At 40.5% G+C, this 23,585-nt stretch overlaps 1 protein-coding gene across 16 annotated transcripts in view; it reads right to left on the bottom strand.

Moving 5' to 3' along the window:
* Nucleotides 1-23,585, bottom strand: part of THRB (thyroid hormone receptor beta) — a 371,482-nt gene that overhangs the window by 81,890 nt on the left and 266,007 nt on the right. The window lies entirely within an intron of this gene.

Here is a 23,585-nt window from a genome sequence, read left to right as displayed (position 1 = left end):
AAGGAGAGATGTCTCCAAAATAGTGAAAAGTTAAATTGCTGGCTGTTTCTAAAGGAAATTTGCTGTTACTACATTCAATAATTGCTATGGAAGGGTTATAGGTTCCAGGACCTCACAGCATTGGTGTCAAGCCCTCACAGTGTTGATGTGAAGAATACATGAGCCAACACATGGACAAAGTCTAGCCTTGTGCAGAAATACAGTAAGTGTTCAAAGTGTTTCCCCCGACCTCCCCTGCCTTTTTTTTACTACTAGTAATTACAGAGACCAAATCCACAATTCTCAACTGGTGGGAAGGAGCCTGTAGGATCTATTCTCATGCTTCCCCTTTCTCTCAATTTACACGAACATTCTGGACTCTCCCAGCTCAGTTTCAGTCCTATCCACACAGCTTTCCCTTACTATTCCAGTCTGTGGTGAGTTCTTTTTCCTTTAAAATACATTTCTTATTTATTCTAAGCTCATGCAATCATGATCATTTCTGAGCTCTTGTTGGTGTATGTTAGTGTTCCCCAAATGAAGACTTAGATAGCTCTTGAGAGTGTGAACAGATCCTATTTTGGTATTCTCAACAATTTAAGTCTGCAAAATGGAGTGAAATATTCTGGTCATTGTTAGACTCATGGAGGCATGGGCCATAGCTGGGGAGGGTGTGTCTTCCTGGCGACTGGCTCCTAAGGGAATTGAGGATAGAGAGGATGAGATAGGGAGGGAACCATATTCATTATTGTGTACAAGGTAGCTGAAGGGCATAATCATAATACTGTTAGTGATAGCTCAAATTTATTGAGCATTTATTTAAGTCAGGCTACATAGACCGGGCTCCATAAATTAAAATTACTATCAATTGAACACTGACTACATGCCAGATAGCATCCAAAAGTACTTTTCATACATTATTTTATCTAACTCAGATCACGTGTTTTGATATCCCTAATCAGGGTGTACTCATCTCAAGAAGAACTCTGCTGCTTCATTCCTGAGACTTTATCAATAAGGTCTGCTGAGGCCCATGTTCAACCTTTGTCCAGTTACATAAACTATGCCTTCAGAATATCTTCTTTTAGGCAAAGTCTTGCAAAATTAGCTGCTTTGTTCAAGTAGGCTGCCTTTCATTGCTAAATGGTTTTGTCTTTCTTTTACTGAGCACCTGCCTATTAATTTTCTATCTTGTTGAGACTGGACTTTTCTGTCCCCGTATGCAGGTGAATTTAAGTTTGCTATCACAGAGGCCTTCTCTTATTTCATTGGCAGGGATTATCAGTCCATTAAGTGGGTGAGATTTGGGAGCTGCTAGGAGATAAACAAACCTTTTCCTTATCTGGCTGCTCCCACTTCTCTGGTTTTCCTGTATATTCCATTAGGCAATCACTATCCTAATGAAAAACAATCATCACGACTTCAGAAACCTCAAATAATTACTCTGAAACTAGAAACTACAGTGATTGATAATCTTTTGATAAGTGAAAACCATTAAAACAATTTTAAAGTTTGTGTTTATAACATTTATAGGGGATGCTTATTCATCTGAAGTGTAACCTGAAACAAAACTAAAAAGCAAAACAAAATAACACATGTTCAAAGACCACGCTGTAAGTTCCATTTGGCTGCATGAAAGCATGGCAGTGACCAGGTTCATAGGCAACATCTTAAAATTATTTAACCACATCGGAACAAGCTGACTGCTGAGCACTGACCAGAGGCCCTGAGCACTGGGAAAATACTTTCCGGAGGACACAATGGAATCCTCCCCCAGGAATGGTCATTTGATTTTCCATAATTCATACCGGATTTAATCACAGAGTCCTTAGGTTGGATGACTCAAACTTTGAGGTAATTACTCTAAAGGCCACAGAGATTCCATTTAGGATATTAGAAAAGCTACAGTGGTTGCAGAAACATTCATATTAACGAGCCACAAATGCACATAAAAGGGAACAGATGTTTACTGCTAGGATTAGATTTCTCCTGTGCAAAAGTTCAGAGCATAATGTTTATTCTTGATGCCAGTCTGAACCCACATTTTTCAAAAAAACCCAAGATATCTTTATGAGACTCGCCCCATTTTATGTTCCCAAACATGAAATAACCCTTTTCAAGGTAGAAAATACAAGTGAATCTTTTCTGACTTTGGAAACTAGGACTAGGGTATGACTTGTGGACAAAAATAAAAACTTGAGATTTATAATTTCTCAAATAAAAGACAATATGACTTGGGTAATTAGATCAATGTTATACACCACCCTGTGAAAGTCTCAGTACTTGGCAGCAAAACACCCATATTCTTCCAACAGATTACACTCAGGGATTAACAAAATCCACACAAATAAATGCTAGTGTTAGCAGAGTAACATATAGGTCCCCCTCTGGGTTTTCATAGAATTGCACTACAATTTCCCACTTTTTTTGGTACCCAGGTGAGACTAATTTTCAATTTTTATGTGTAAAAAAATAAATAGGATCAAGATCATGACAGAGAGTCATTTAGGGAAGAGACATTTCAATCTGGAAAAGTTTGGTTTTTTTCTTTGGTTCAGGAATAGAAGCACTGCCACAGCATGCACAGCTATCTTGTTCTTGGTTATAATAGCAGGTGAGATTTTTACACAGGTGAGAACTGCTTGAGAGCAGGTGCTTTTGGGATATTTTCGGGTCCTCAGAATACTTTTAAATACACCAAAAACATATTTTGTGAAATGGGCCTTAGTGGCATGACGTAAGTACATGCAGGGTATGTAATGCTCCCCTAGGAGGGTCTGTTTTAGCACCTATACCTCACTGATACAGTCCCAACAGCAGAGAGGGGAGAATTAAATTGTCTTCTACCTGCCTGTCTTGTGGAAGATAATTCAGAACTGCAGATGGGTCAAATTGCTTGGTGTAATCTATTCTATGATTTTTTTTTTTAACAGTTTAGGAAAATGAAGAGAAGCAGGTAGGGTTTTGACTGTCTTTTCCATACCTTCCTGTTATTTTCCCCTTAAATATTTTAATTTCTTAAATTAGAGTTGGCGAGGCTGGGGCTGGAGAGGGGCTCTGGCAGTGAGTTCCTGCAGGCCTGCCTCTCTCCAACCTGCTTGATCCCTACTTAGGCCAGGTGTGCCCCCTGCCTCCTCCACGCTCAAATGGCTTGTGAATATCTACAGCCCTGTTACTCAAAGTGTAGTCCAAGGACCTGCAGCATCAGCATCTCCTGGGAGTTTGTTAGAAATGTGGGATTTCTGCCTCCAGAACTGGTGAATCACAATCTGCATGTTAACAAGATTCCCATGTGACTCACATGCACATTCATGTTTGAGATATTCTGTTCCAGGGGCAAAGTCTCCATATGAAGTAGACAGAATTTGTTAAACATGTGGTTACCCAAGTGAAATGTTGGTGGGATTTAACTTATACCATATAGTGATAAGAACCATGATTTTCCTATTCAGAAATCAGAGGGGAAAGTAGTAGTTGATGAATTGTAGGTTAGGGAAATTATACGTGTAGAAATTAAAAGACAGTGTATTTGATGTCTTTATTTCCTAAGTGGTTAGTTTGGTAAATTTGGTTCATAAAATGTAAAAATCCAAACACCAAGATTTCAGATTATACTTTCTTTTTTTGTCAGTTTCTCCTCTAAAGACAGCCAATAAAATAATAAAAGCAATAGCTAACATTTTATGTATGCTTACTATATGTTAGGCACTCATTTTGATCACTTCTCATTTAATTTTCATGATAACTCTATGAAGCAGAATGTTATTCTCATTTTTTTGCAGAGGAAACTGGAGCACAGAGAGGTTAAACAACTTGCTCAAGATCACACAATGGATAAATGACAAAATCAGAATTCAGGCCCAAGTAGGATTAGCTGAGCATGCGACACCCTTTATGGGAAGTGAACACTGGATGGCTTAGATGATCATCTCAGGCAAACAAAAACAAAAACAAAAACAAAAACAAAAAACAACAAACTAGATTCCATAGGCTGAAATACGGCTCAGAGAGGTTACATTCTTGCTCAAAGTGACTGAGATGGAGGAAGAGCTGGGATGGGTCTTGTGATTCTTTGTCCCATAATCTTTTAATTGAAAACATACATTTTTGGTATACAACAAAAATTTATTGCTCAATCTCAATGCTGTTTCAAATTCTGATATTCGCACCCTATACCTCAAACACTAAGAGCTGTTTTTCTCATTAAGACTCCTTCTTTAATCTAGTAAATTAGCCAAACAAGAGACAGCTGTGCAAGGAAGAATTCCATTTCCCATATTGGTTGCTGAAGATGATTTTTAAAAAGGTTAGTATTTATGATGGGCTCTGCTTCCAAATGGCCAAACTTAAAAAGAAGGCAAAAACAAAGCAACTGAGGTCATAAAGAATCAATCTGTTTCTTCGCTGCCATCTAGAAGGCTAAAAAGGTTGCCAGATCATTTAGAACTGACAAAGGGATAATTCTGAGTTTATGACATTGAGTGTCAATGCTTCTAGAGGGCCTACTACGTGCCATTTCATTTATTGTTCCATTTACTCACTACAACAACATTGTGAAGGAGACGCTGTGATTAGCCCCATTTTACAGATGAGAAAACCTCGGCTGAGAGAGCGAAAGATGTTACCCAAAGTTACAGATAGTAAATAGGTAGCTACTTTCATAACACCTTTGCCATCTTCTACAGGTGAGGCAATGGCAGCCCAGAGAGGTAAAGCATTTGTCACAGTCACAAAGGTAGTTTAAGGGGAAGTGCTGCGCTTGGAATCTTCCTCAGGATGGGTCGACCAGCCTGATGGCAAATGGGAACTCTTGTAATTACTATGGGCGATTTCAGCAGGACTATTGCCTTGAGAGAGGTTCATCTATTTCTTCAGCAAAAACCATTTCAAGAAGCATAATCTCTCTTTGAAAATGAATGGGGGAAAGGGCATTTTTCTTTAGAAGCCCAGCTGGGCGCAGTGCCTCACACCTGGAATTCCAGCACTTTGGGAGGCTGAAGTGGGTGGATTGCTTGAGCTCAGGAGTCCAAGAGCAGCCTGGGCAACATGGCAAAACCCCATCTCTACCAAAAATACAAAAAATTAGCTGGGTGTGGTGGCACACACCTGTGGTCTCAGCTACTTAGGAGGCTGAGGTGGGAGGATTGCTTGAGCCTGGGAGGTGGAGGTTGCAGTGCGTCACTGCACTCCAGCCTGGGTGACACAGTGGGACCTTGTCTCAAAAATTTGAAAACGCATATTAAGGACATTATGTCTACATGAATAGGGTTGTCTCATTTCGCCCATGGAGCAATGGTGTCTGAACATTGATGCTTGGGAAATTGAAAGGCATAATTTTTGGAAAAAAGATCACAGCTTAAGATATAAACATTTCCAATTATGAAAGTCTGGTCTGAGATATTTTCTGACCAAATAGTAACCAAAATAAGAAAAAATATTGTGCTGTTAACAATTATTCTGTTTGTTCTGGTGCGTGTCTACAGATGACAGCTTCTGTGGAGAGAACAGAATTAACAAAATGGAGATGTCAAAATGCTCTCCAACCTAAATGTGGCACGTTCCTCTTGTGTATTTTCATTGTTATATTCACTTAGGACAATGTGGCAAGTTCAGGGGAAGGTGCTGCAAAATGGTTCATGCTTGCTACACCAAGGAGAATTGGCAATTTGCTTCCCGTGAGACCCTATCTACAACTGCCTCAATTCTCAGGATACATTTGCCTAGAAATATGAAAACATGGGGAGGGTGGGAGGAAACTGCCAAAGTGAGGAAGCTGCTCTGGAAGAAAAGTTCCATTCCAGCATATTCCCTTCATATGAGAATTATTTGGTGGATCCAAATAATTGGATACCTGGCTGGGGAGATCCCCGGCTGATGGATCTCACCCAGGTTGGTTTATTTGTCTGTTTTTTTTTTTTTTTTTTTTTTTTTTTTTTTTGCTTCTGTGGGGGATAGTTGGTGATATCTGGAGACATTTTTTGGTGGTCACAACCTGGAGTGTGTGTGCTACTAGCATCTAGTGGGTATAGGCCAGGGATGTTGCTCAGCATCTTAGACTGCACAGGCCAGCCCCCACAACAAAGAATTATCTGTCCCCAAATGTCAACAGTGCTGAGACTGAGAAACTGTGAGGGAAGAAACTGCACTCCAGCCTGGGTGACAGAGCAAGACTCCATATCACTTGAACCTGGGAGGCAGAGGTTGCAGTGAGCCGAGATCGTGCCACTGCACTCCAGCCTGGGTGACAGAGCAAGACTCCAACTCAAAAAAAAAAAAAAAAAAAAAAAAAAGAGGATGGGATTTATAAAGCACTGCTCACTTTTAAAAGTCATAATACACGTAAGTACATCTGTGGTGTGGTGCTCGTGACATATAATCATGAATGCTTTTTTCTTACAAGCAATGTGATTTGCACCTGGTATTGATCACAATTGCTTTCCAGCAAGGGTTGAAACAGCACAGGAAACTTCCTGTTCCCTCAACAAACCTTACTTTCATTTCCCTTCATTGCTAATATTGACTGGTAGGCTTTGATATGATACAGCCCATTTGTTAGGTATTCAAAATGTCCTGTCACCATAAACCTCAGGCTGTCTTTGCCGTGGACCTATATTTGGATGGTACACTGTGTAGGCTTTTATCTTAAGCAAGTGAAGCAGACACAGCTTGAAAAAATAATGAGCAGTGGGGATGCACTGCAGAGATGCCTTCTAAAATGAGAAGGCTTAGAAACTGAAGACTGTATTATTTTGCCAGCTTATGATGGTGCTAAACCAAAGTGATCCTACCTTGGCTAAGCCACACTGGAGTGACTTCATGAAGCTTTTATCTTGTTCTTCAGACTCTTTGTTTTTCCGGCCCTCAGTGAGGGACATGTATGCTAAGATGATGTGCACCGATATTCCATGCCCAGTTTCAGAGGCAAATTAACCAGATCAATTGGTCCTAGTTCAATGGGCTCTGAGTAGTAAAATTCAGAGAATGGTTGCAGGCTAAACAGGACCTTATTACTACGCCAGTTCAACTTTATAGAAAAGGGAATTGAGGCCAGGCGCGGTGGCTCATGCCTGTAATCCCAGCACTTTGGGAGGCCGAGGCAGGCGGATCACCTGAGGTCAGGAGTTAGAGACCAGCCTGGCCAACACAGTGAAACCCTGTCTCTACTAAAAATACAAAAATTGGCCAGGCGCAGTGGCTCACACCTGTAATCCCAGCACTTTGGGAGGCTGAGATGGGTGGATCACGAAGTCAGGAGTTCGAGACCAGCCTGGCCAACATAATGAAACCTCATCTCTACTAAAAATACAAAAAATTAGCTAGGCTTGGTTGTGGGTGCCTGTAATCCCAGCTACTTTGGAAACTGAGGCAGGAGAATCGCTTGAACCCAGGAGGCGGAGGTTGTAGTGAGCCGAGATTGCTCCATTGCACTCCAGCCTGTGTGACAGAGCTAGACTCTGTCTCAACAAAACAAAACAAAACAAAAAACAAAACAAAAATTAGCCAGTCATGTGGCAGTCGCCTGTAATCCCAGCTACTTGGGAGGCTGAGGAAAATTGCTTGCTTGAACTTGGGAGGCGGAGGTTGCAGTGAGTTGAGATCACACCATTGTACTCCAGCCTGGGTGATAGAGAAATACTCTGTCTCAAAAAAAAAAAAAAAAAAAAGAGAATTGAGATCCATGAAGGTGATATGGTTTGATCCAGGCCACCTGGAGAGTTACAGGCAACACCAAGCCTTGATCCCCTGCTATTATGCTGACACACAACACAGCCTTCCACCAGCAGCCTTCCACATAGTACAGGGAGTGCTGAGACAGCCTAGGAGAAAGCTGGGTGAAGGTAAATAGCCCTCATCTAGATGAAGCGACCTCCTCATTTCAGTCACTAGATTCCTCTGTCTTCTGAACCTAATGTGTCCTCAAGATTAAGGCAGCAGCTGACTATTTAGGATTAAATAACACTGAGCCAAAACATTCAGATGATTCCTTCTGCCAAGATAACTGGCTGATGTTCTAAACCACTGTGCCCCTGGGGAGTGGCAAACAATGCCATTCTTTAAGCAGAGTGAGCAACTCTGGCAATATGGTATGACATGAACAATGGGAGTGGAGAACAGTAGCAAAAAACTGTAAGGGTGCCAAGTAGACCAGACCCTCAAATGGCAAGAGTTTCTGAGAGAGAGAAGAGAAGAACAGAGAAAACTGATTAGGAAGTGTGTTTGGTGAAATTATCACTGGACTGGGCCAAGCCGTCCCAGGTCCAGGAGCCTCATACTGTAGCCAATTTAGGCTTTGTCCTCTTGGCCAGTGTATGTGGAGATCAAGAGTCTTTATTTAGTTGATTTGTGGCACATGGAAAATTCTTGAGAAGGGTTGGGGCTTGACAGGGTCAGGAAGCAAAGTATATTCTTAATCTTGGAAAGTTGGAATCTTACCCAGGACTCTATTAATTAAACATGCTAAGGACTGTATACTTTGGAAGGAGAGGAAACTTATCATGGATAGAACTGTCCCTGCCTGAAACAGAAAGAAAGCTAATCCCAGCCCTGGTCAATATTTCCAGTTCTCCTTAGAGAATAGGGTAGAGAAGAACCACATACAGAAGGATCTTTAGAAAAATCCTTATCTGGAAAGGAGAAGACAATATAATCAGATGCATTGTGGAGGGAGGCCCTAGCAAAGGATCCGGGAGCTTTAGTCTTAGACTTTCAGTGGTGGCTTCTGCACAAATATTCTAAAGGGATTTAAAAAATTAATGGGTAATTCTCAAGAACCAGGCCTGGAAAGTGCGACCAGAAGATTCATTTCTGAGCCAAACCTGTGACTCTTTAGTTTTTAGCTGTGGAATGGGTTGTTCAGGAAAACTAGATGGCATTTGGTTACTGGGGAATATAAAATGTATCCTCTAAGTTTGATGCAAGATAACAAGACAGCTGCACTTGTTCCCATCACAGCTTTTCTGGCAAGGTTGGTGCATTTGGCCTGCAGATATGGTCACTGTGGGGGATCATGATGATGGCACCTGTCACTTATTATTAGAGGCTCACTACCTACATTCTAGCCATGACGCTATGCACATTCCGTTATTTCTTTTGACCTTCACATGAATACTGACCTAAGTAATGATCATCTCCGTTTCACAGGTGAAGAACTGAGTATTAAGAAAGGGAAAGCAACTTGCCCAAGGTCACAGCTGAAGAGGTAGAGCCACAATGGACTTGAGGTGGATGTGACAAAGCCTGTGTCTGTAGCTCTTCTGTGGCATTAGGGGTCAGCAATGCAACTGTGGTTTAGGGCGTATAAAATGGCTGGTGCGGGGCTAGCTGGAGTCAAGATGGTACGTACTTTGGTTTGAAGATCCATTGTCCTCATTATGTGCCCCTTTTCTCCCCCAGACTATTCTGCATTTAAGGTGAAAAGATAAAAGAGAAGTAAAGTGAAATAAAACAAAGCTTCCTGGAAAGTATGATGCAAGAGGGTAAAAAATAGGCTATCAAACAAAACAATATAAAGGTCCTCTGCTGTATTTGGAAATCATAGAAAACAATAAAACAAAAGCTGAGAGACCAGAAGGAGTCAAAGAGCACCGAAGGTGACGGTTTCTCAGGCAAAACCCTCACCAGTCTCTGAATCCCAAAGACCGAGGCTGCAGCAGTGTCTGAGATGCCGACGCAGTGTTACCCTCCTTCTCTCGGGGATCTTGCATGTCCTTTCTGATCTGTCAGTGAGTAGGAGGGGCTGCTGCAAATTCACTGCCCTCCTGGTCCTCAGGAAGACACTCACCATCTCTGAAGACCCTCCTCCTCTCATTTGTAAAGGAGGCTTAGCAATGGAAAGGCCACCAGTGTTGAAGAGGGTTCTCCACTTTGATGTTTCTCTGTTTACTCTTGTTGGGACTAAACAAGTATTTGTTTGCAGCTCAAATTATTATGTTTCACGCCCTTGCAAATTAAACATGCTTCATAGACATAAATAAACATTCTCACCCCATCAATTCAATTTCAAACAACAGGAACAATGGAAACATTTGAAACGTTTTCCACTTGACCTATCCATCTTACAGATCCATCATTCACTAGTTTATTCTATCTAGAATTTCTAGGGATGAACCTATCTTCACAGCTTAGCTATAGAGGGCCAAAAAAGCAAGAGTACTAACATTTACTGAGTGCTTTCTCATGACAATAACTGTATATACATCATTTATTAATCTAGGCTCTGTGCCTTTAAAAAAAATAATCTCTGCTATTTCCCCAGAGTGTACCGTAGGACTTGACGTGTAGTAAGCTCTCGATAAGTGTTTACTAAATGATTTAATTAATTCACACCGCAACTCTAGGATGCTATCTGTCCCCATTTTACAAGGAGAAAATGGAGGCTTACGCAACTTGCCCCAAGTCACAACGTTACTTAGTGGAAAACTGGGGATTTGAACACAAGGACACATGACTCCAAAGTCTGTTTTCTTTTCACTACTCCATTCCAACTCCAACAGCAACCAGGAAAGGTGGGTAAAACAGACCATCCTAGCCCTGTCTAGAAATGTTGATAATACCTGGAAGAGGGTCAGAGGACTGAAACAGACACTTTTTAAACAAAAAGGTGACTTCACTATAAAGATCAAGTCCTTCCTGAACTGACCTCCATAATGTTATTACGCATTTGTATAGCCCTTTGTGACACAGACTCATCATCAAAACCTGTGCACTCCTTACTTCCTGGCCACACAGCTAGACTGCATTTTCCAGCTCCCTTGCAGTGAGACACGGCCATGTGACTGAGGTCTAGCCAACAGAATGAATGAAAGCATTGGGCACTATTTCCAGGCCTGGCCTGTGAAACACCTCTTACATGTTTTGTTTCATTGTCTTTCTCTCTCCTTCTGTTTAGTGGAGAAAATTCTGAAGTCCTAGAGGTAGATGGGGATGTAAGAAGGAAAGAACCTGGGTTCATAAATGACCCTGACAAGTGTCACCTGCCAACTAAGAACATGTGGTACTAGACTTAACATGAGTTAGAAATAAAATTCTGCTGTACGAAGTCACTGAGATTTGGGATTCATTTATTGCAGTGGAGAGCATTATTTTGCTAATAGATGCTCTATAATTCTAAATGATACTTTTGTATCATTCAGTATTTAAAAAATCCAGTCAGAGTCAATAGAAGCTTAAGGTGGGAGAAATGTGAAGGCAAACAACCGAACTGTCTGGGTGATGCACTGCTGCAGGGCCACACATTTATTACTTTAAGTTAATAGGCTTCGTTTCTCCACTTGTAATTTCATGGCATTGAACTAGATGGTCTCTAAGATTCCTTCCAATGCTAAACTTCCATGAGTCTTGTCAGATGTTAAAAATATGAATTGCTGTGTTTACAAACTGTGATCTTTTGACTATGAGCTTCTCAAAGGCAAGAACTATTGCTCAGTCATGTTTATATGCTTAGTATGTAATATCTGAGATGCTCAAAAAACGTTAAATTGTATTAGAATTTTCTGTTGAGAAACTTAAAGAATTTACGAATGTTCTGATTTATCCCAATAATTTCTTAATCTAATGTAGAGCATGGTGTTAAAAGATTAAAATTCTCATGAATATTTTCATTATGCATTACTGAGTTTGATAGGCTATTTTATATTCATTTATATAGACATCTTTGAAGAACGATTTTATAATAATACTGAAAGACTTTTTTGATTAAAGGTAATGCCAGCAATAATTGGTATTCTGATGGCTTCATTTATGGTTCTATAGTCCTTGTACCCCAATTTTCTCAACCCTAAGTAGGAATTACACACTTATAATATTAAAATAATAAATATTATAAGAATTATAAGACATTAATATAATATTTAAACAACATAAGAATGTAATTCCTACTTAGAGGTGAGAAAATTGGGGTACAAGAATATTCAGAATTTTCTTATTCAAATGTCTCTAACCTGAGGTCTATAAAAGCAGTGTCAGAGGAAACTATGAGCCATTTAAAAAGTCTGAAAAGGCCCAAGGGAAGTTGTACAAAAATATGAGGCAGTCTATGACACTTCCATGAAAAATGCCTTCAGATTTTTGAAAAAGATATAGAAATTTTTCTATACATATATATAGCATGGGAACATTGATTATTTCATCCTGCTCATTGAAAACATCAGATTAGTAACCAAATACATCTTTGGTGATTAAAAACCGGTCAGTGAATGCCATTACTTCATAAAAGCGGTTTGGCAGGTAAAATGTTTGAAAGCACAGGGTTCAAGGGAGGTGTGTGTTGCAATAAAATAACAAGAGGATCTTGGCAAAAAAAAAAATGTTGAAAATCACAATTTGACACTGTGCAAGTAAAACGAAATTGAATTATGGGAAGCCAGTGCTTTTACACACTTTTTTATTGGCAGTAGTGGGAAGGTATGTTTCCCCTCCCATTTTCTGCTGTGACTTCCTACATGATGTGATTGCATCATGTTAAGTCCTACATCCTGCAGGATGCTGGGCATTCAGGAAAATACTGTGTGGTGTGGTCCCTTGCCTTGGCTGGCCTAGGAACTGATGCCTGTTAAAAAATTAAGCAACAATAATAATCATAGCAACAAATGTTTAAAGATGCTTATTTTATCAGGGATTGCAGAAAGGAAGAGATTGTATGAAAAACTATCTACTTCCTTTTGCCTGAATTGTTTGTTTCAAATCTTATGTTTAGATTACTGCTTCATTAAAAATATCTTTTCTGGCCGGACGCGGTGGCTCATGCCTGCAGTCCCAGCACGCTGGGAGGTCGAGGTGGGCGGATCACGAGTTCAGGAGATCGAGACCATCCTGGCTAACATGGAGAAACCCCATCTCTACTAAAAAATACAAAAAAATTAGCCGGGCATGTTGGCAGGTACCTGTAATCCCAGCTACTCGGGAGGCTGAAGCAGGAGAATGGCGTGAACCCAGGAGGCAGAGCTTGCAGTGAGCCGAGATTACGCCACCGCACTCCAGCCTGGGCGACAGAGCAAGACTCCATCTCAAAAAAAAAAAAAAAAAAAAAAAGTCTTTCCATAAAGTAATAAAGAATAATAAAGAAATTTTTTGTCTCTCTCTTATTTTTTTATAAAAAGAAAAGTCCTTAGCTGTACAGAAAATTAGAAAATTCTAGCAAGGGTGCTGAATTTGAGTGTGACACTGGTGAGAAGACATGAATTATGGGAATGGGCTAAGCAAAGCTATAGACATTTAAGCTTAGCTGCAAAACAAACTTCTTAAAAAAGTACAAACAGTCATTTACATCTGTTTTTTTTTTTCCATTGTAGGATCATAATTCTGTTGGCTGTTTTGTCCACAATAAATTAAGTTAGTGAGTATCTACTATGTGCCAGGTACCCCCTCATAATGGCTGTTGTATATTGTGTCCCAGTGCTCTAGACTCTATGTTCAGTGATTTCTATAAATCTTACATCCTCACCACAATCCTTTGAGAAAAGTTCAGCATTTTCAGCATTGGGATTTTTAAGATTTCCCCATGTGACTTAAACATGTAGATCAGGCTGAGAACAATAACCCTATGGGGACTGCTCACCAGAGTGCTATATTCTCTTCAGATCCCAAAATGGAAGTCCTTTCATTTATTTAAAAAATTAAAAATAATAAGTAAATAAATACCTCCTCCCATAACCAAAGGCACCACACATCTAAAAACAATACATTAAAGCAGCATAGAATAGCATTCTAAGCTCAGGCATGGTGGCTCATGCCTGTAATTCCAGTACTTTGAGAGGCCAAGGTGGGCAGATTGCTTGAGCCCAGGAGTTTAAGACCAGTGTGGTCAACATGGTGAGACCCTGTCTCTGCAAAAAATAATAAAAAAAAATTTAGCTGAGTGTGGTGGTGTGTGCCAGTGGTTCCAGCTACTCACAAGGCTAAGGTGGGAGGATTAACTGAGCTTGGGAGGTCTCCTTGGGAGGAGGAGGCTCACTATCTCCATGGCAGTGAGCCGTGATCACACCACTGCACTCAAGCCTGGGTGACAGAGTATGAGACCCTGTCTCAAAACAAAAACGAAAACAAAAACAAAAAAAATAGGATTCTAAGCTCGATGCCTATAAAATCATTTGTGGGACAGAGAAACAAGTTTCCTCATGACTGTTCCATTTCTTGAATGACAAATGCTGGCCTTGGAGTGCAGGCCCGAAGGACTTTGTGATCATTTGAGCTGGAGAGTTTGCTGTTCCGATGAGTCATTTGGATAAGTGAAGATGCTGATGTTCACTGGTCAACTGCATGGTTACAGGAACCATGAGTCTGTCATTTGTGGGCAAAAGTAACAATAGACACCTACACCGTCATCGGGAGTAGAGCATCACTAATTACAATTCAATTTGCCCACCCTAGGTCAGGTTAGGCCTAGATTAAAGGGTAATATTTTAGATTTCTTTTCTAGGTACTCAGATGGCCAAACTAACATTTTCTGGGGAGGGGGGGAACCCTCTGCATCAGTGATTCTCAAACTTCTGTGTGCATCAGAATCACCTGGAGAGTTGAGTAGGCACAAGAAAAGCCAAGGCACTTGTCACTAGGTAAGATGGTTGGCTAGAACTTTTTTTCCTTTTAAACTAAATTTCCCAGTGATTCTGATCCCACCACCAAGTTTGAGAACAACAGCTCTTTTCTTAACACCGGATGCATAGTAGAATCACTTGAGTTAAAAAAACAAAGCTACCAGAGGTTTCACCTTAGACCGATTTATTGGAATCTCTAGGGGTGGAGCACAGACACTGGTATTTTTTAACAGATCCCCTCAGTTGACCTGTAATAGGCAGCAGAGTTGAGAACCACTGTGTCCCACTGGGTTGTACTTTAAAATTACCTGGACAGTTTTAAAAGAATGCTGAGCCTTGGGCCCCCACCTGGGGATTACTATTAAACTGGTCTAGGAAGGCATGGACATCAGGACTTTAAAAAGCTCTCAGAGTGGCCAGGTGTGGTGGCTCATGCCTGTAATCCCAGCACTTTGGGAGGCTGAGGGGGATGGATCAGTTGAGCCCAGGAGTTCGAGACAATCCTGGGCAACATGGCAAGACCCCATCTCTACAAAAAATATAAAAATTAGCTGGGTGTAGTGGTGAGTTCCTCTAATCCCAGCTACTCTGGAGGCTGAGATGGGAGAATCACATGAGCCTGGAAGATGGAGGTTGCAGTGAGCCGAGATCATGCCACCACACTCCAGCCTGGGCCACAGAGTGAGACTCTGTCTCAAAAAGAAAGCTCCCAGAGGGATTCTAAGACGCAGCCAAGTTTGAGCAGGACAAAGTTAGGTCCTCTTCCAAAGAGAGGGATCAAATATCTGGTCACCTGGCTGTCATTTTGGAAACTGAAGTTCTAGAAGCAATTGTCTGAATCTCTAGGAGTTTTGAGGGAGGTTTTTGCTAATCTGACTAAATTTGCTGAGATTTTATTAATTTGGTCTCAGCTTACTAAAAAGGAGAAGAAGGAATGCTTAATACATCTTCCTTGCAAACGCACCACGATAAAGACAAATAACTTCAGTCAAGGTTAAAAAAAAAAGAAATGAAAAGAAACATAATCACCATTTGAAGTCATTTAACCCACAGTTCCCCAGTCTTTGGGAGCTGATGGTTCAAATACTCAACAGTTTGCTGTGGTGGCCCTGGGCAAGACACTTCACCACATTGGCTTCAGCCTGCTAATGTGTGAACTATGGCTTAGAGAAAATGACTCAGTTCAGTTACAGTACCAAGACAAGAAAGCATCTGCACTCTGCAGGCTTGGGGAACTGGCGTTCCACACTAGTTTCTTTTTACAACACAGCCAAATTCCAGAGCGAGAATGTCATCATAGCTGAGACTTGAAAGAAAAGCAAAGATGGATAAAACAAGCGCCTGGGACTTTTCAGATGGCAATGGTGGCAGGTTGTGGTGCCATATAAAAATGACTCTTGGCTCACTGCAAACAAAATAACACCATACAGTCATTAGAAACCAAATTCTTGTTGGGAAAATTGTTTTCTTTTTAAGGGATTTGCACCTATATACGTGCAACTGCTGTGGACTTTAGTGGCATTTAGGAGAAGAGAGAGGAAGATACATCCCCACATAATAGAACCCTGTTAAGTTACAGTTGTTATTTGTGACTGCTAGGGAAAAAAAATCAGGGAGAGATGTGCCAGGCAGCACTTGGTTATGGCAGGGCTTGCAGGAGACTGAGATGAGTTTATCAGAATGGTGATGGTGGGGATAATGGGGATGATGATGTGGGGGGCAATAATCGTAGTGGAGGTTGGTGTGATGGTGATTGTGGTGGTGGTGGGAGTGGAGGTGGAATGGGGTTGGGTGTGGCTTGGGGTTGGAGTATGAGAAGAAGCCAGCTTTGTAAAGGGTGCCTTCTAGGAAGAATACAGGAGTTGCTGAGAAAGAATTTTTTTTTCACTCTTCTGCTTCCATCTTCTCCTCTCTGTAGTCTTGTCCTTTTGACATTTCAACTTCCTGATTACCTAGCTGCAGCTCAAATTTGGAAACTAAAGTTGTTCTAGTAGTAATTGCTTAAGAGTTGCTGGGAGATTTGAGGGAAGGTTTTCGCCAGTCTGACTGGATTTGGTGAGATTTTGTTAATCTGGTCTCTTTCAGAAGCTCCCTACTTTTCTGTAGTAAGTTTCTTTTCCAAGAGAAGTTCAGGAAGTTAAAGAGGAGGGATGAGGACAGAGACAGTCAGAACACAGAAGGACCAGTCCCTCTTCAGGTAGCCTACAGGGCATCTTTTACCCAGTCACACCGCATGAAGAGTTACCGTTCCTTCTGTTTCATGAGGAAAAAAGGAGCATTTGCTCTTCTTTTAAAGAAAAAGGTGATGTGTTAGCAGTACAGAAATTCTTCCTGGCGGTCTTTTGATTTGCCCCTTATTATGGTAGAAACTGGAGAAACTCGTGAACTGAGGTGCTGGTCTCCTCTCTTCCCTAGTCTGGATGGATGCCGAGGAGTGATTTTCTCTTCTACCAATTTATGTGTGACAGAAGTAAGATGACAAATATTTATGGTTTTCCCTTCCTTTGCTTTCCGAGGTAAGCGGGGTCCCAAGGAAGATCTGTTTATTTTGCTGAGTGGGGTTTTAAAAGGAAATATGTATCGAGGAAGTGGAGAGAAGAGGCTCACAATCTTGAAGGTGGAGGCAGTAGTGGGGAGAAGAGGGAGGGGAGAGGAGGGTCCAGATTTGTGACTGCAGTGGGGAGGGGAGGCAGTGTGTACAGCAGACTCATCAGGGTTTTAGCCTCTGGGGAGAGAGGGAGAAGAGGATGTGAGGTTTCAGCAGTTCCTGCGAGGCATGGATCTGTGGGAGAGATGTCTGAGCATGAATTTAAAGACTTTCAGTGTGATGTGTGTAATGGCCTCCCTTCTGCCCTCAAGGAATTTGGGGGAAGACGGATGCTTCCTTTCTAGCCTACTGACAGTGAGATTTTTATTTATTTTAGAAGTGACAGCATGCAGAGCGAGGAGCAAAAAGGCCCTCATCACATTGTGTGGTTAAATACCCAAGAAATAAAATCAAAGCTTAGCCAACAGTAGAGCTGGCTATTTGGGCTATTTTTCTTTCTGCCAAACTATTCATGGCAATATCCGTAATGTGTATAGATGGCTGTATGGAATCCAAGGCCACGTTTTATTTTTGATCACATCTGGGGAGACAGGAATTCAGGAGAAAGTGCAATAAACCTCCAAATTTCCCTTCAGAATGGCTATGCCAGGAGTGTGTCCATCTATCTAAAGCCTCCCAGCTCTATAGCACTGTGGGAAGGGGAGCCGAGGGTCGTGGTGGCACTCTGCATTGCTGCTCTCCTTTGGCTTCTGTTATTACTTCCTCTACACCTGTAACCAGCCCAAAGACCTGACGATTGGCTGTTCTGACTCTGGGAGAAGGGACAGAAGGACCTCCACCAATCAGGTTTGCCCCTCCCTTGCCTCAGAGGCTCACCACTTTGTGTGAGTATTTGGTGCACAAAGGTAAGAATGCAAGAGTTAAAGGTAAGTATGAGAGAGAAAAATCTTCAACCTTCAGCCAGTCATTCCTGCATCTAATGAAAAAGAACTACATGTTGAAATAAAAGTGTTAACACATTCCAAAGAGCCCATTGAGGTCTGTCCCTCAGTACTCATCAGAAGATATTACTAAGCTTGACAACAAAGAAATAAATCACAAATAGTACCTCAGTAGAACTCACTATATATAAACTAAAAACTTTCGTATGTCCAAAAATGCTATGGAACCATATTTACAGTTTATTTGTAAATGGTTTGAAATAAAAATTAGATAGAGATAGAGAAAGAAGATTAAAGCAAATGCGATAAAATGTTAACATTTTAAGACTTAGGGTAAAAGATGGCTTGGAATTGTTTGTATTAATTTTGCAACTTTCCTGTAAGTATACAATTATTTCAAAGGAAGAAAAATTTAAAAAGGTTAAATATTGCCATAAACAAAAAGAAGAGATATGTATTAAATTGAGAAAAATATATACACTGTTTATGATAGAAAATGAATTAATTCCCTAATATCTAAATCGTTAAGAAAAAGACAAATACCACAACAGAAAAGTTAAACAAACAGGTTACATTACAAAAGGTGAAGTTTGAGTCACCAATCAATGTGTGTGTGTGTGTGTGTGTGTGTGTGTGTGGTATACAGTCAAATTTATAATCAAGAAGAAAAATATAAAGTTTTGAAAGGCTTGATACAATTTTGCCTAATAAATTCCCTCCTCAAAAACAAATAGGCTAACTGTACCGAAAATTTCTACATTTGGAGGGTATATGCTTAAACGGAGGCTGAACTGCTGTTGGATGTCTCAATTGGTCCAATAATCTGGCTAAAATTTGAAAACAGAAAAAGTTTTTAAAGCCGTTCAGTCCCTTTGACCTATCATTTCTTTTAATATAGTAGAGTTTATCCTGAGGAAATTATCAGAAAGATGCAAAATTATGTACAAGGCAGTTCATTATATATTCATCACGTCAATATATATGTAATAAATATGTATTCATCATATATTATTTATAACAATATTATGTTAATAGCCTAACAATCAGGGACTATATCACCATATGATGAATTACTAAGTGGCCATGAACAAAATCCTTTTGAGGAAGCGTGTTTATTGACAACAGGAAATGTTAACAATATGTACACTGTTAACATTAGTTATTTTTGAATGGTGTCATTATTTTGCAGTCAGTAACCTTTTGAAACCATGGAGAGCCATTCTATGTAGGTTGTAGGACATATGCACCACTGTGACTCTATTTCTGAAGGAAGAAATGGCCATTAAGAAGCAGTTGAAAAAACCTAAGGGACACCTGAAGGTCTACCTTTGAAAAATGGCATGGGCTTCACAATTTCACCTTTGAGAAATGATATGGGCTTCACAATAAAATGCCGAGTTTTCCCAACTTAAATGTTTTGTCTGACTCTGAAAAATTTGTTCAGTAGGACAGTCTCAAAACACAAAATGCATTGCCTCAGTATTCACTTTTTCTTTATACTCAACCATCAGTGTATGTATGCCTTACTTTATGAACATGTGATTTATAAATATTCAAATTTTAGAAGTGGAATGGGAACTAGGGATGAATGCTTTCACTTTCTCATTTAATAGGTAAGGGATTCAAGATCTAGGGAGATGAAGTGACTTGCTTAGTTAACTTAGCAAAAGAAGACTCTAACTTTGATATTTAACATTTAGCATATTCACATCTTAGCATAAATTCCCCTATGCTGTTGATCGTGGTTTAATCCAAAATAGAGCTCATATATCCATAACACATAAACAGGTTCTACAATTAATGAGAAAAAGACAAAAACTACAGTGGGCAAATGGACAATAACTATGAACAAGCAAGTTACAGATGCAGAAATGCGAGTGGCGAATAAATGTGTAAAAATTGCCCAAACTCAGTAGTAATAAGGGAAATTTTTAAAAACCCATATTGTTCTCAATTTTGCTTAACTAATGAGCCCCATCCAAAGCAAGCTCACAAGAAACAGTACAAAGATCACGTGGCGGAAAATATTGGGGTAACATCTGAAAGCTCCCATCTATCTTGGCACATATCCCTTCCCTGCTACTGAGGGATACTCAAGAATAATGCCTTGACAAAGAAAATACCTTCCCACAGGAGGGAAGTTAAACAAGCAAGTCACAAAGAAGTCCGAGTTAAAAAACTGAATGGGTAGTATATTATTCACATGAAAGGCGTCATAATAGAGTGACTTTAAATTACTGGAGGCCCAGTTTCAATGAAAACATCAAATACTTTGCCAACTTTATGCCATATCCTAATTTCATACAGCCAGGTTCAGCGCAAACATAATAGGTCCTTGTTTTTGCCTCTTCCAGCACAGTTTGAATTCTTGGTTTCCTGTTCTGTCAAGGCCAAAAGCCTCTAACTTTGGTATTTAACATTTTCGCTACTCATATCTTAGAACAAATTTCCCTATGCTGTGGATCATGGTTTTATTCAGAATAGAGCTCATTATATTGTCATCAATGTCAGCAGAATTTCCCTCATATTATCTAGGAAGTGATGCTTAATTCCAGACTGATAAAATACTCTATTAAGGTACTTTCTTACTTCCTTCTTTAAGAATTGTATTTTTTTTTTCTTGTTTCTGCTGAGGTTGGAAGGAATTGTATTTTTCGATGAATGATTTCATATAGTCCTAATTTCAAATTAGGTGGCGTAAAACAGTGAGAAAATTTTGGCAAAATCTGACTCTACTGTAGCTGATATTAAGTAACCTCAAAAAATAAACAATTATTCATTCGAGTTAGTGCAAAGTACATAAATTTAATAAGCACTGTGGTTGAAAGAGCCTACAAAAATATGCCTTCTTCATCTGAAAATGCTGACCTGTTCTGTTTTAGGAAAATACATTCAATATTAACTACTGATCTTTTAAAAAATGGTTTTCTTTTCATAAGGGTTTAATTGATTTCCTGTGTTGAATAGCAGTAATATTACCTACGATGCTTTTCAAAGGAAAAAATATACATATGTGGCCTTTGAAGTATGCTCCTAGATCAAGCACTTAGTTCTGACAGCTTATAACTTCATTATGGTCTCCCTTTGGGTTTCTTAAAACATGTACCCTAAGCCCACTGCAATCAGAAGAGGGAAAAGAACATTGTTTTATCTCAAACACAAACAAGGGCATTTAAAGTAATGATTTTCTCATCTGAGCCCACTAACATAAACGGTACATATATATATATACACACACACACACATATACTTCAGACACATGTATGTGTGTCTGGAGTATGTTTCTTTTGAAAATAGAGCTACAATTAGTTTCTCCACTATGAAGCAAATGCTGGAAGTGAAAACTCCCTTCTCCACTAGGAGGCAGCTGGGGTTCTGGCTCAGTCTGCGAGGAAAGCATCCCGGCTTCCAGAAGACGGGCTGAAAAGCTGGCTTCCCCTAGAGCTGTCTGCGAGTGGGCCTAGATTCCTAGCTCAGCTCTCAAGCTCACTCAGCCTTGGGGGTTCTGCTCAGTAATGAGATGGTTTGCCCCTAGAAGGGAACTGCCTGGACCACCCTGGACTCTAGAACAAGGGTCCACAAACTATGGGCCAAAGCTGACCTGCTGCCTGTTTTATACATTTCTAGTAAACCACAGCCAAGCCTATTTATTTATATATAGTCTATGGCTTTTCATGCTACAATGGCAGAATTGAGTAATTATGACAGACACTGTATGGGCTGCAAAGCCAGAAATATTTATTCACTGGCCCTTTATAAAACAACAAAAATTGCCAGAGGGGCTGATCCAGAGGGGCTGGAATGAATGGTCACTGTGCCTAGATGAACTGCGCTGTACCTAGAACTAATCCCCACAGCAGGCGAAGACCATTTTATTACCTACTTTTATACCATTGTTTTGCCATTTCATATGTCTTGGGGTATGTTCTTTGAGTCTAAACCTTTGGACACTTTTTCAGGTGGGCAAATTATCATGGAGTAGAGAGCCATCCTTATAGCACCTGCTCTCACACTGTCCTTTATCAGAAAGGAATACCGTCCCTCCAGTTTGCAGCGTGGCTACCTGCTGTGTGGTATCTGTGTGCTCACACCAGTGTGTGCTTGCGAAGACTTAGGCCATCACTCCTTCTGACTGCGATTCCCATTCATCCCAACAGAAACATTGAGGCTGTAGCTAAGGTTGAATGTGTTTGTTTATGACATAAGGAGTGCGATTTTAGCGGCGGAGAATTTGACCTACTTGGCTGTGGAATAGATGTCGGAGTGGGTGCATTTTGGTGCCTGTTGATGTGAAATAAGATATGTGATTCTGATGCCCTTACCTCCTACAGGCATGAATCATTGTGGCTTGCCCAGGCACCCCATCTTTTTGCTGTATCAGGAGCTCCAGTATGGGTGGGTAGAGAGGCTGGGCAAAGATGCTGGGGGAGATAAAGTTTATGGTCTTTGGGAGGCTTCAAAACTTTCAGAAGGCTGAGTGGCAACTTCCCGTTGCTTCAGTTTCTCAGGTCTACTGGATAATAAGCTCTTGGAGCAATCCATCCTGCATGTTTAGTTCATCACTGGGTGATGACATGAATAGATAACCAAAGGTCAGGCTGCATCCTCAACACACAGAGGTCTATGGGGACCTGCCGTGCTGCCATGGTAACAAAAAGGACAGTGGTGGGCTTGCTGCTAGGCTGGAAGGTATGTAGCTGAGGTCATAAACTGACAGCTCGTGGCTTGATTCTAGTTAGCAGACATATTTCGGCTGAGCCATACGTCTATAAGATTTTTATAAGTTATTTGCTAACATCTAACATCTAGGTTATTTCATTTAAAATCTGAATTTCCAACTTCTCTTGCAAATTTGAAATCTGTGGACACATGGGGCTCCATTCCTTCTTGTCAGTGATTGCTTACAGTGGGCGATGGCTTCCCTTTAGAAAGAACTAGAGTTCTCCAGCTTTGTTTTTCCTTTTACCCAACCTTCGCCATCACTGGCGTTATCGGCCTGTTCCCTCGCACCTTTGAGTGTACAACCATCGCTCTATAAATTGCACAAAGAATTTGCACTATTGCAACCTTGTATTCCTCCAAGATCATTGTGTCTCTCCTTTGACCCTTGCTAAGAGTTTTGTAACTGACTTATACCTTACATGACCTAATCATATTCCATTCTGACTCTACTGCTGAATGGAATAAACAGCCAACTTTTGAAAATATACACTTTCGGTGGTCACAAAGTATGTAGAGCCATTTATTATATGAATTGGAATGACTGTAAGAAGTAAACATACACTGTGTGCAGTGGCTCACTGTAAATCCAAGCACTTTGGGAGGCTGAGGTGGGAGGATCACTTGAGCCCTGGGAGGCTGGGGCTGCAGTAAGCCATGAGTGCACCACTGCACTCCAGCCTGGGTGTCAGAGCAAGACCCTGTCTCAAAAAAAAAAAAAAAGAAAAGACAATAGCAAACAGTGTTCAATGGCTAAAGGATGGCTAAAAATGAATAGTCATTTCCTCTCCATCACCTTTCTGGGGAGGATGCATCTTATAACGTCAGAAGAACATGGAAGTACATTTGTAGGGATGTATTCAC

This window comes from Macaca thibetana, chromosome 2 (genome assembly GCF_024542745.1).
Source record: "Macaca thibetana thibetana isolate TM-01 chromosome 2, ASM2454274v1, whole genome shotgun sequence".
Lineage (NCBI taxonomy): Eukaryota > Metazoa > Chordata > Mammalia > Primates > Cercopithecidae > Macaca > Macaca thibetana.
Note: the sequence above shows the minus strand (reverse complement) of the source record. Positions and strands in the feature narration are given on the sequence as shown.